The sequence below is a fragment of the Oncorhynchus tshawytscha genome, linkage group LG06 (genome assembly GCF_018296145.1).
Source record: "Oncorhynchus tshawytscha isolate Ot180627B linkage group LG06, Otsh_v2.0, whole genome shotgun sequence".
Taxonomy (NCBI): domain Eukaryota; kingdom Metazoa; phylum Chordata; class Actinopteri; order Salmoniformes; family Salmonidae; genus Oncorhynchus; species Oncorhynchus tshawytscha.
Window position 1 is genome coordinate 72,117,165 of NC_056434.1, and position 14,257 is coordinate 72,131,421.

A 14,257-nucleotide genomic window follows, 5' to 3' on the forward strand; every position below is an offset into this window, starting at 1 on the left:
TCTGGCAGTGCTCCTCCTGCTCCTCCTTGCACAAAGGCGGAGGTAGCGGTGCCGCTGCTGGGTTGTTGCCCTCCTACGGCCTCCTCCACGTCTCCTGATGTACTGGCCTATCTCCTGGTAGTGCCATCATGCTCTGGACACTACGCTGACAGACACAGCAAACCTTCTTGCCACAGCTCGCATTGATGTGCCATCCTGGATGAGCTGCACTACCTGAGCCACTTGTGTGGGTTGTAGACTCCGTCTCATCCTACCAATAGAGTGAAAGCACCGCCAGCATTCAAAGTGACCAAAACATCAGCCAGGAAGCATAGGAACTGAGAAGTGGTCTGTGGTCACCACCTGCAGAACCACTCCTTTATTGGGGGTGTCTTGCTAATTGCCTATAATTTCCACCTGTTGTCTATTCCATTTGCACAACAGCATGTGCAATTTATTGTCAATCAGTGTTGCTTCCTAAGTGGACAGTTTGATTTCACAAAAGTGTGATTGACTTGGAGTTACATTGTGTTGTTTAAGTGTTCACTTTATGTTTTTGAGCAGTGTAGTTGGTCATGAATGTTTGATCTTGAACAGAACTTACAACATCAATCAACATGTCTCAATCAAAATTGTACAGCCAGAAGTACAGAAGAGAGTGGGAGTCTGTACCTGAACAAATGTCAAATCATATTTTTTGCCAAGATGGCCAGTCAATTTGAGTAACGTTATTGTTTATTCTACATAATGACGCAGTTTTACGTTATCACGCAATGACATCACAACGTAATTTAGCAACTTTTAGCAACAAATCAACCTGCCTCTAGCAACTTACCCTGAAAATGAGTTGGCAACACTGATCATGTGATCCTTCCTTAATCCATAGGAAGTCCCACCAAGTTGACTACTGTAAAATGGTGAAAGTCCTTAATGGCGTTGCCCATGCTGAATTTTGGGCACAAGAGCCCTCTAGCTATCTCAATGAGGGAAAACTAGTTCCGATTATGGGTAAAGACAGTCAGGTAATACCAAGGATTTGACGAGATTGTGGAAAATTTGGTTTTGTTTGAAACTGCTAGTGAGTCCGGTGAAGATAATAGCACAGAGAGTGAGAATAAGTGGGTTACAGTGGCGAAGAACTGAAACACAATAAGTAGAGTTGTGGTGGAAACTAGGAAACCCTAGACTAGATTTTAGTCAGAAGGATAAGGAAAATCTGGTATATTTTGGAGGAAAGTGTTGTCGGTGAGAGACACAAGAAGTGGTCATATTTAGACATGTTGTGTGTTTACCAAGCAGAATAAGCATGTTTTAATCCTTATTAAAAAGATAATCGATGGAATGCTTCCTGTATGGATTTTCGAAGCAGGGCGCCTATCAAGAGGGTTATTTCTGGGGTGGCGTAAGGAGTAAGGGCAGATGATATAACTGAAGACATACTGTAGATGGAGTGGTTGTTGCACGTTGACTGACCCGTATTATGGTGGATGGAGAAAATACATTTACTTCATCCATACTAGTGTTCTTTAATGAAGAGTGTTTCCCTTCCCATATAAAGTCAGGATTCATGACTTTTGTGCACAAACCCTTTCAGTGTCATTAATGCAGAAGTTTTGGTCTTGTGTCAAATGCGTGTAGACAGGAAGAGTATCATATGCCAGATGAAGTGAAATGCTGCAATTGTCATGGTGAACATGTGTCCGAATTCCTGGAGTGCCCTTTTAGGGTGAAGGAGACAGAGGTGGAAAGAGTAAGGGGTGTCCAGAGTCTCCTATCTGGAAGCTGTGAGAAGAATGGAAGGAGCAAATGGCGGTGAAGAAACAATGGTAGTAGAGCCACACTAGTTTCTCATTAAACAAGGGATCATGAAATGTTACATGTTAAAAAGGTGGACTTTGTATTATTTATTTCAATGGTAATAAACTGTACAGCACAAGCTGAGAAGAAGTCTGAGAAAATTGGAATCATTGTGAATGCAGATTATAGTTTTTGGGATATTCATGATTTCACAGCCGAGTCCTTGCAATAAATCTGATCGGTGAATGTTCAATCCTCACAGGCCTTTGAGCCTGTGTAGGGATGCATTCTGAAATGGACTGTGATTGAATAAGTGGGATGCGTTTTGTTTGTTGAAGTGTTTTTTCCACAATTAATGTTTTTATTTTCTCTTTCAATACCCCGTCCAGCAGGTGACAGTAATGCACCATTAACATTGGGTGCCAACCGCCATCAAACCCCATCAATGGAGAAGGAAATGCGTAAGCTTATCGTCAGTTCTAAACAAGCTCCTGTTGGTCTTGAAGAATTGCAATCGCAGAAGAATGAATTATGTTTAAACGTTTGTGATTTTAAATAGTTCTTCAAAATGCAATGTGTCATAAAATGTATCATTCAGTTGATCATCTTTTATTTCGGCTTCAGTTCGAGTGTTCTCGTTCATTCATTGGCCTAAACATTATTAATGGAAAAACTTTGCATGAATCCACAATTAAACCATGGATTGTTACAATAGAAAATGGGTAAATTGCAACTTTTTTAATAGATAGCTGGTTTTGATAGGCTCAATGTATTATGTCTACGTTTAAAGCAACATCTTACATTATTTCAAGTTGGAACTTTATGACTCATCGTCAGGTCCAGCAGTGCTAGTCGTCAGTGGTCCAAATTGCAGTGTCATAATAAATGTCCATCCTTCATTGGCGTATGGGCTAGTTTGAAGTATCTTTTAAACAATAACAAAACACTTAATTACCAGTAATCGCTTTGCTAATGGTGTATGGTTGTAGGCAGTTCCTATTTCATGCAAAAAAGAATTGTAGAATTGTTGAATTGTTTTCAATTGAGTCAGTGTATTTTGTTTGGATCCCTGTAAGTTATGGGTTGTAAGGAGCCCAATATAGGACTGAAGGAGCTAACGTTACTTCTTAGTCGAGAGCCGTGCATCCTCTGAAACACGACCCAGCCGAGCCGCACTGCTTCTTGACACAATGCCTGCTTCACCCGGAAGCCAGTCGCACCAATGTGTCAGAGGAAACGCCATACACCTGGCGACCATGTCAGCGTGCATGCGCCCAGCCCGCCACAGGAGTCGCTAGAGCGCGATGGGACAAGGACATCCCAGCCGGCCAAGCCCTCGCCTAACCCAGACGACGCTGGGTGCTACCCCCGTTATCACTCCTTTCAATGGCGCCCTGCTCCGGAGAGGGAGAGGGAAGCAAGTCCCAGTCCTTGTTGCTTGGTCCGGAGCACCCCCTCCCACTGGACGGAAGAAACACAATAAATCATCACGGGTCCACTTCAAGTTACTTTCACAGATTCAACAGATTCTCTTCTCTTCTCTACCCAACCACATACCACACATGAATCAGCCAGAATACAAGGATAGATTCTCTCCAGAAATCTCAATCCCACTGGGCCAGAATCATACTTATGGTCATTGGGTTGAGGCATGAACTGGGCGGTCCTCACCGCTGGTACTTCATCCTCACTCTCGCCAGGTTCCATCTCTGAACTACTGGAGCACATGTCCCTCGTTTTGCACTGGACGCCAACCTTCCTCATCACACTGCTTCCCTATACACTCAGCTCTTTCTCGGTGTTCATCACTGCCACCGCAGTTAATTCATCCTCACTCTCGTTGCGTTCAATTTCCGTCTGTTAGCTCTTCCAAAAGTTTTGTGAATTCCTCCATTCCATATTCCCTCAAGACATGTTAAACTTTTCCTTCTATTATTGTCCACCATCTTCTCCATCAGATCTTTCAGAAGGCTTGTGCATTTCCCCACTCCATATTTACTCATGTCCCATTTTCCTCCTTTTTTTCCTGTCCGCCATCTTGGCAGCCATCTCTCCTGTTATGTCTCTCTCACCTCTATCGCTTAGATTCTGCCAGTCCACTTTGTCTTCCATCTGTTTTCCACAAACAAGTGCTGTGACATGGAAATATGGCCGTGTGGGAACCCTAAACATATAAAGTTGATCAATTTCATCTGTTTAGTTTTTTGCGGATATGAAAGATAAAGAAGGTCCTCATGCTTACAAAACCATACCGCAAGCAATGTGGGTTAATGTTCAGACAGAGTGTAGCAGCTCTTAACAAAGCCCCCCCCCCTAAGGAAGATGCCTTCGTCCAATGACTCTTATGTGTAATGTAATGCAACTGAGAGTCATGATCAAGGGCTAGGGATGTAGGGTAAGCTACTGTAGAGTCGTAAGAGTGGCATTTTGGTGTTGAAAAATAGTTTAGACTTCAGCTGTTATCAGTAATGTGTCTTGATTCTAAAGACAAATGTCAGTGGTTTGAATAGAGAACACCACTTGTCATCTCTTGTTGTTGCAGGCCTAGATTGTTTGTTGAACTGTAGATTATGGAAAATACAAATAGCCAAGTGAATTAAGTAATGGGAGAAAAGATTTGAAGTGTTAGCAAGGTAAAATGTTACTCTGAATTATATTTTTCCTGGCTCTATAACTTTCATACCTCACTATAGTCTTTGTCATGAAGGAAATTTCAAAGAACAGACAAAACCCACCTAAACCCACCAAAACCCAACTTTTTGGGGTATATTTTGTATCATATGCTTGGCTACTATTACAGTTTGCAGAGGAATTGCCAAATATTCTGAACAAAATATAAACACAACATGTAAAGCATTGATCTCATGTTTCATGAGCTGAAATAAAACACCCCAGAAATGTTCCATAAGCAAAAAATGTATTTCTCTCTCAAATTGTGTGCACACATTTGTTTATATCCCTGTTAGTGATCGTTTCTCATTTGCCAAGATAATCCATCCACCTGTGTCACGACTTCAGCCGAAGTTGGTCCCTCTCCTTGTTCGGGCAGCGTTCGGCGGTCGACGTCACCGGCCTTCTAGCCACCGCCGTTCCACTTTTCATTTTCCATTTGTTTTGTCTTAGTCTTACACACCTGGTTTCACTCACCCAATTACCTGTTTATCATTTAACCCTCTGTTCCCCATGTTTGTTTGTGAGTGATTGCTCTTTGTAAACTGTTATTTGTGGGCTCGTATATTTGCCTTGTATTTTTGAGTAAAGTACGTTGTTTACTCTTTTCTGCTGTCCTGCGCCTGACTCTCTACACCAGCTACACACAGGACCACATTAAAACCTGACAGGTGTGGCATATCAAAAGCTGATTAAACAGCATGGTCATTACAGAGGTGCACCTTGTGCTGGGGACAATAAAAGGCCACTCTAAAATGTGCAGTTGTGTCAAACAACACAATGCCACAGATGGTTCCAATTTTGAAGAAGTGTGCAATTGGTATGCTGACTGCAAGAATGTCCACCAGAGCTGTTGCCAGAGAATTGAATGTTCATTTCTCTACCTTAAGCCTCCTCCAACATTGTTTATAGAATTTGGCAGTACATCCAAACAGCCTCGAAACCACGTGTAACCATGCCAGCCCAAGGACCTTCACATCCAGCTTCTTCACCTACGGGATCGTCTGAGATCAGCCACCAGGACAGCTGATGAAACTGAGGAGTATTTCTGTCTGTAATCAAGCCCTTATGTTGGGAAAATGTATTCTGAATTGTCGGACCTGTCTCCCAAGTGGGTATATATAAACGCAACAATTTCAATGGTTTTACTAAGTTACAGTTCATATAAATAAACCAGTCAATTGAAATACATTCCTTAGGCCCTAATCTATGGCCTTCACATGACTGGGCAGGGGCGCAGCCATTGGTGGGCATAGGAGGGCATATGCCCACCCACTTGGGAGCCAGGCCCACCCATGCCTGCACCCCTGCCCAGTCGTGTGAAATCCATACATTAGGGGCTAAGGAATTTATTTCACTTGTCTGACTTCCTTATATGAACTGTAATAGTATATTTTTGTTCAGTATAATTGAAGGAAACTATTCCCCTCTGTTTAAGTTCAGTCTTGGGTCAATGTATAATTAAATGTCAAATAGAAATGTATGGTTGAAGATAGAAGAGTGGAATGCACTAGTTAAAATTTGTGTAAAGGTTTGTTCCTTTTATTTAAAAAGAAGTTGTATATTTTGTAGTGTTGCCAATATCTCTCATACCCATTGTAACTTGCCTATTTTACCACAGAATGTCATTTTAACAATGTATGTTTTTATTTGCATTAATGCAAATAAAAACTATTCATTCATGTTGAAGGCTGCTTCCATTTTGAAGGACTGTCTATTACTTGTGTTGTTAGTCATTACGTTGATTTAGCTATGCGTGGACATACAAGATAGGACCTGACAATGTGGCAGGCAAGACAGTAGAATAACCAATTCTACAAAGAGATATTATTAAATGGCAGTGCTCCACCCTCTTTTCACAGACTTGTCCAAGTACGGTGTAGGTTTATGTCCGGACTAGTGGTGAACATAAGGTAATGCAGATGACTATCACACTATTTCACTTCCAGATTTCAGAACAACAATAAAAAAACACCGGAACTCTTGTTGTGCAGTCTTTATTACATTTAAATATTTATATGCTTTTGTAAAAAATAAAAAAGTAAAGTAATATGTCAGGTGTTGACAAAGCATGATAGAAATTAACTTTAACAGACATGATTTACATAGTTCCATCAGTATTTCTGATCTACCTCTTATGAAACTAAACTACAATCATTCTAAATAATCATTGTTATGGGTTCATTGAACATCTGGTAATCAAACCATGTTCCATATACAATGAAATGTAAACAAAGGAAAGGAGTACAGAAATGAACCATCAGATAAGTTTCCTATGAGATCAACAGCTGCACAACTAAGTTGACATCTTCAGCTGATGCCCTAATTACATAGAGGATATATAAGAAATAATTTTAGAATGGGAAAACTGGACAGTTAAGGGTGAATTACCATCGTGCCATGTATCTACAGGCAATAGTCAAAATTGGATTTCCATTCGACGTGGCCTTTGTTAATAAAGGCCTTGTACAGTAGGTCTCATTGGGGTACATGGTGGCTTTCACTGTTGGATCCTCAAACATGCACTCTGTCCACTTCTTGAGCTCAGTGGGAATAAGAGAAGAGATTTATTTTATTTTTTGAAATGAGACTAATGAGCCCTTGTCGCTCGCAGTGCACTTTGGTTGAGCCAAACTATATAAATCACTCAAGTAACAGGACCATCTCATAAAACCTGTGAGAGACGCAATAAGAATATGGAGGATTTTGAAGACTGCTATTCATACACTAGGGCCAGTATTTACAAAGCATTTCAGAGTAGGAGTATGATCACACTATCGTATGATCAGGGGGGACCAGAGCCCTTATCCAAAAAGCGTCTCAGAGTAGAACAATTGTTGCATGTGCTGAGAATAAACATTTTACTCCTACTCTTATGGGTAAAAATAAAAACTATGAATGAAACCTCTTTATTCATAAGAGTCCCACTTAGGAGACAGATACTTAGAATCTAATGAGCTCAGTGTTGCCAACTAATTATCAGGGTAAGTTGCTAGAGGCAGGTTGATTTGTTGCTAAAAGTTGCTTAATGACATTGTGATGTCATTGCGTGATAACGTAAAACTGCGTCATTAGGTAGAATAACTTTATAAACAATAACGTTACTCAAATTGACTGGCCATCTCGGCAAAAACTATGATTTGACATTTGTTCAGGTACAGACTCCCACTCTTTTCTATACTTCTGGCTGTACAATTTTGATTGAGACATGTTGATTGATGTTGTAAGTTCTGTTCAAGATCAAACATTCATGACCAACTGTATTCATTGGGTTTGGCTCGTCGAACCCATACTACTGCTGCTGCAGTCAGCCAACAATGATTTGCAATTTGCTGAAATTGCTGCTGGCCTGCTGCTGCCTGTGCACGAGCTGAGCGCCTGCTGCTGACATCACTCACAATGCACTTTTGCTGCCAGGCACGTGTGTTGTGACTGAGTGTGTGACAGAGAAAATCATTTTTGTGTCATTTAGAGGGAAAATGTGTGCAGTTTAGCATTTGAGTCACTTTTCAAAAGTTGCTAAAAGTTCAAAATACATTTTTTAAGTAGCTAACTTTGTTGCTAGGTGCTGTTTGAAAAGAAAGTTGCCAGGCTAGTCTGAAAAGTTGCTAAATCTAGCAACAAAATTGCTAAGTTGGCATCACTGAATGAGCTGCCCTAACCAGTTGAGTTAATAGCAGGTGTCATTATAATAGAAAAATGCAGTGAGTCAATGGTTCCTGCGCCACATGCAACTGCTTTGGAGTTGCTAACATAATGTTTTGGTTTATGATCAATCCATAAATAATGTAGATGTACATGCAACAGTGTCTCTTGCGCTTTTGACAATGATGTTGTATGATGCCTATTTCACATGATATGCCTAAATACTTAAAACCACATCCCCCAAAAAATACATTTCTTTCGATTATTGAATTAGCTACATCATGTTATTATTGAAGCGCAACATCACATAAAAATTTTAAAAAATCACTCAAATTGGGCATACTTAAAGTTGGGAAATTGAAGGCATCTAGGACTTATGTTAACTTTGTGTTTGATTGAAAAAAATCAACATTTGTTTCAAACGTATGCAATGTTGTCTGCAACCCAGACAGCACACATACATCTCACCGACGTTGTCCTGACAGCGGTATATAATTAGTAGATCGGGTCCATTTAGAAGGTTGGCACGAGGGCAGCTGTGAGGAGGAATAATGGTCTGGGGCTTTTTGTCATTGCTCCGGCCAGGCCCCTTAATTCAAGTGAAGGGAAATCTTAACACAGCAGCATACAATGACATTCTAGACGATTCTGTGCTTCCAACTTTGTGGCAAAAGGCCCTTTCGTGTTTCAACATGAGTCTTGTGGAGCACACACCCATTTGCTTAAGTCTCTATTTGTTAGAAACAAAACTATGACAATAACCACATAACCCTCCCATTGGAAGATAACAATTTGGTCCATACAGTATAAAATCAGGATAGTCAGTGAGGTATCTAATCAGACACTCATTTTCTTTGTCGTGACACAGACACTCATTTTCTTTGTCGAGACCACAAGATGGCTTTCTCTTGTCCAACTATGAAGTAAGTGATCTCTCTCTCTCACTCACACATAAACAACAAGTCCTTGGTTCATCATCCAGGTCTGAAATATCTCCCTTAAGTATTGTTAGTTCTAAACTATTTTGATTGAACTGTTGTCTTTTTTAAACCAGAATGGCTCAGAACTCCTTGAAAATTAAGCTGCAGGATTTAGAATGCCACTTCACCTGGAAGCTGGACTACAACAGATCTAAACTAGAAAGTCTCAGAGAATCCATGATTGACATCAGCAGCAGCGAGGGGGTTCAATGTTCCTGGACGGGTCAACTGTACAACCTCCTGGCTTACCTACACCACACTTTGGGCTCCACAGAGGACGCTCTTCAATGCCTGAAGAAGGCTGAAGAGGCCATTCGCCTAAACAGCCCAGACGACGTGGAGCTAAGTCTGGTGGTCCACTATGGGAACTTGGCCTGGGTGCACTATCACCAAGGGGCGCTGACAGAGAGCCAGACCTATGTGGAGAAGGTGGGGAGACTACTGAGGGACAACCCCTCAACCTGCCCAGGTGTACTGTGGGGAGAAAGGGCCTGGACTTTGAATAAGTTTGATGTAAGCAAGAAAGCAGAAGCATACATTGCTTCCGGATGGCCTTAAAGGGGGACCCTGAAAACAAGGTGCTGCGATGCGGTTACGCCATGGCGTTTAATAAATCTGTTGAAAATAAAAACATTACCCCGAAGCTGCGATCTGAGATGTTGGAGCACCTACGGATTGCTAGAGAATTGGATCCAGAAGATTTGTACATCACAGTGATGTACCTGCAGAGGCTTGCAGAGAGCGGCCAGGTTGAGGAAGCACGTAAACTTGCAGAGGAAGTGATAGAGAAGCCTTTGGACAGCTTTGGTGGATTTGGAATCTTGCTATATTTTTTACGAGATTACGTCTCTCATGATTCAAGCATTGACCTGGCAAGAAGGACATTGGAGAGACACCCTGATTCACGCCAGCTGAAAAGGCATCTTGGGAAGTGTTACAAATGGAAGATTTTCTCTCAAGAAGAGAAAAGGAACCCAATGAGGCATATTCTGATTGAAGATGCAGTCAACCTTTATGAAGAGGTGGTCACACTCTACCCAAAATCCCTTGCAGCTAAACTGGAACTGTCTGCCATGTACAAAGAATCTGGCAGAGTTGATAGAGCAGATAAGATATTCGAGGACCTGCTTCTTGATAGGGAAGGAATGGAACCACAGAATTTACAAAAAATCTACAACTGGTATGCCCAACATCTGTTTTATGCCAAATAAGACGCTTCCAGGTCAATTGATTTCCACAAGAAGGCAGTAGAGATTATGCTACCCACTGACCAACGTGATAGCAGTATTCGTGTTCTGTTGTCCATTGTCCGTAATGGAGGTGACAGAGCGAAGGAAATTGTGAACTTTCTGGATGGCCTTGATGGAGAAGGTGCTGTCGGCAAATTCTAAACCTTTTTTCCAATAAAGGCTTGAATTAAGTAGAACTGTCTGCTGAATCAGTCAAATGTGCATAATCTTTTTAATACTGATTAATGTAGAAAATATATTTACTATACCAAACACCACTAGGAAAAATCTAAGGCAATCTAGGACACATTTTGATTTAGAAGAAACTGAATACCTTAGTATTAAAAAGGTCTGCACTCAATTGCATGACCATCAATACTAACACTTGAAAGTAAATTCAATGCTGATAATAAAGTCTTGTAAATATGTAGGCCAACATGACAAACATCTGTCTGGAATCCACATTTTGAATTGAGTCTGTAAAAATGTACTTTGGACTAATGTACTGTAGACAAACGAATATGTTATTTTACATGTTTCATTATAGAGTATAGGCCCTGTATAGCCTCACAGACAGACTATCCAGAGCAATAGGATCATATTGCTTTTATTTTCTTCACACTGGACACAATAGATTGTGTTCCTGGAAAAGGTATGTAATGTGTAATATTGTACTGTCAAATATCTTGTAAGTTCTTGTGAAAATAAAGGTAGTATGTTAAGAGATCATTAATTAAAGAAATACAGTAACAGCAAACAATTCCAATTTATTTTATAATACACCACTATCCCAGTAGGTTACTACAATTTCTTAATGCATAGCTGTGGAAATCTAGTTGAAATTGTACAACAAAATACGTTGACTATGACCAGCTATGGTCTGTGTTTGACTAAGGCTCTGAAGGTCATGCATACGGTACAAGGTCATGGTACACAGTCAGAGACAGAACACCACAATACAGCACAGAATGTTTCAGTGGAAAGCAATGGGGAATGAAGTGTGACAATGGTCAGTTGGCATCAAAATACATCACCTTCTCCGTAGTAGCTCCAGAAATCACAGTATCATTTGGGCGGCAGGTAGCCTAGTGGTTAGAGTGTTGGGCCAGTAACCGAAAGATTACTAGATTGACTCCCGAGCTGACAAGGTAAAAGCTGTTGTTCTGCCCCCGAACACGGCAGTTAACCCACTGTTCCTAGGCCGTCATTGTAAATAAGGATTTGTTCTTAACTGACTTAACATTGCTCCTTCAGTTTTATACAGACAACTACTTATCTCGAAAGGGTTTGACAAAAAAAAATGATTTCATGTGCATAAGGCGCCACCTGGTGTTTTAATGAAGACAATCCATAACTCTCCATCATCTCATGCGTCACAACCAGTTTAGCATCCATAAATTCACCCATGTGTCTCTATTTGTCATTGATTGACTGACATGCTGAAGTCCGGTCAAGGAAAACTCCTGGCCTTAAACATAACATTCTCATTCCATCTCTCTTCTCCTGTCTCTGGTGGTGTAGCTATTCATAGTAGGTGAATCCAGTGTGAGGAATATGTGAACCCTGGGCTCGTTAATATACATTCTGTCCCGTACTCTTCGATTGTATATCCTGTTTCTCTATTTGGTTATCTCTCCCTAACCTAATATGTCAGGCCTAACAGAAAGGGCTGAAATTAGATCCCCAACATCCTAGATCTGACATGAAGAAAAAAAAACTTTGGGGGAGGTTCTCTTCTGCACTGTTCAACCAATCCAGTAACTGTGGAGTAGTTCAAATGGAGTATCGCCACAGATAGAACAATGAGACAGATATTTCACTAGATGTATAAATGTGAAGCATCCGGAAGCATCCGCCATCCGCCTATTTGCGGGTAATGGGAGAAGATGGAATGAGATTGATTTTGGTCGACATTCTGCAAATCTTGACATCAATGAAACATTTGATCTCAATACAGTTTTCTGTTCCCAAAACTAAAATATGTTATGAACAGAACAGACAAAGATTTGTAGACTTCACCCTTTGCCAAAGCTTTTTTTTTTTTAAATCGCTGCTGTTTAAGAGTGCAAAGGTGAATGGAGTTCTTACACAAACACACACACACACACACTTCACAGAGTAGGCGTTGACAAACGGAAATATGCAGAAGTAGACTAGAATGCGCCAATAGGCTCTGCCCACCTCCTTTCTTGTTCTGCCCACTATGACTCATTTGTTCCTATTGGAAACGACAAGCTTTTTAACATTTTTGTCTATCGTTTTTGTCTCTTTTTTTTTTACAACACAGTTTTTGTTTGTTTTAATGTATTTAGAAGCCCTCGAATGAATTACATCCAAAATCAATGCAACATTTCTTCAGCCAATGGCTGGGCCACAAATTCAATACTAAAATATCCAACTTGTCATGTCTGATGCAAAAAACTATTCTTAAAACATGCCACTATCGTTGGTGTCTCGTTGTTAACGTCCAAAAGCGGATTTGCTTCACAGGCTCTCTTTCCATTTCTTCTGAAAGAAAGCTTCTGAAAACCAGAACCAGATCTGGTTAGGGGACTCGGCAGAGGCACAGATAATCGATTATATTGACCAGAAACTCCAGAGAGAAATAGTAATTACATATTTTTGAGGCACACAAACTCTGAATGGTGTTTTTGTAGTTTTGTTTTTGGATAAACGCCAAAAATAAGGTCAGCGGCAAACACAGGTTTAGGAGATCTTAAACGTTTTTTTGTAATCTTTATCAGGCTAATGTCACTTTTTGTGATTTTTTTAAAAGCACATAAAGGCTTCATCATTAATAAAGGTCAAGTTAACTGACTTATTATTATTTCACAGAATCAGATGTACATGTATAAACTCTCCTAAATGTATGTTAACCTCAGACCTTATTTTCGGCATTTAGCCCAAAACCCTTTTCTTTCCCGATAAATAATCCACATAGGAATGAGTGAACCAAAGATTATGGTCATACTGACAAAATACATGTTTCTCAGCCATAACAATGGGAGTTGTTGTTCACAAAGCGGCACAGAGAGCTGTCTAGCTCCCGCTTATCCTTTCTTTGGATTGGTGGATATATCTCATTATTGTAAACCTCTTTTGAATATTCGATGAGGGTTGTTGACGTCAACTGCCCATATTCAACAGAGAAAGATGCTATGCTACTAACCTCAGACCATGCATCTCAAGACAACTCTGATTAAGTTTTTTTTCAAAGTTGCTGGGTTGTCACGCACACTCGTAACAGCAATTAGCAGTAATTAGCATTACGAAACCTATTTTCAATCAAATAAACCTCACGTAGCAAATAAGCCATGCATTTTTTTATCTACCAAATTCGAAACTCCATACAATTGATTTCCTTACAAAAAGTCCTTGCTTGGTTGGGGAAACAACAAAAAAACGTCATGCTGGAGGGAGACAAAATTTTCTTCGAGTTGGGTCTTCCTCTCTAGCTGAACGAACCAGAGGAAATGTATTTCCAGGTTTAATGGCTACAACAAAGATATGTACAGTGGGGCAAAAACGTATTTAGTCAGCCACTGTCCACTATCCCAAGATATGTTTTCTGTGCCGTTCACAGTGAGCAAATAAAGAAATGAGCTGGGCAAAGTCAAGCACGAGATACTGGCGCCTTGTAGCAAATATTTGCATATTGTCGTTAGGTAACGCCTTCTCTGTGAAGTACGGGTGTGCACAAACTCAATTCAAAATTGCACTCCTTCTAAACAACGCATTTTTTTTTTTTACTTTAGCAGTGTGTCAACTCTATAAAACTTAGTGCACTGTGTTCGTAACATATCTTAGTTTGGGGAACTGAAAAATGTATTGAGATCAAATGTTTCATCGATGAGCCAATTAACAAGCCCAGTTTGACCAGAGATACTTTAGAGGAGATGGAAAACTCCATAATTCTCTTGATAACGCCATTGACGATGCATGGGTAACGTACACAAA

The 14,257-nt window shown here is 40.4% G+C and overlaps 1 pseudogene; it reads left to right on the forward strand.

Annotated features, from left to right (window-relative positions):
* Positions 1-9,079: 9,079 nt before the first annotated feature.
* LOC112253535 lies at positions 9,080-11,022 on the forward strand (annotated as a pseudogene).
* The last annotated feature ends 3,235 nt before the right edge of the window (positions 11,023-14,257 follow it).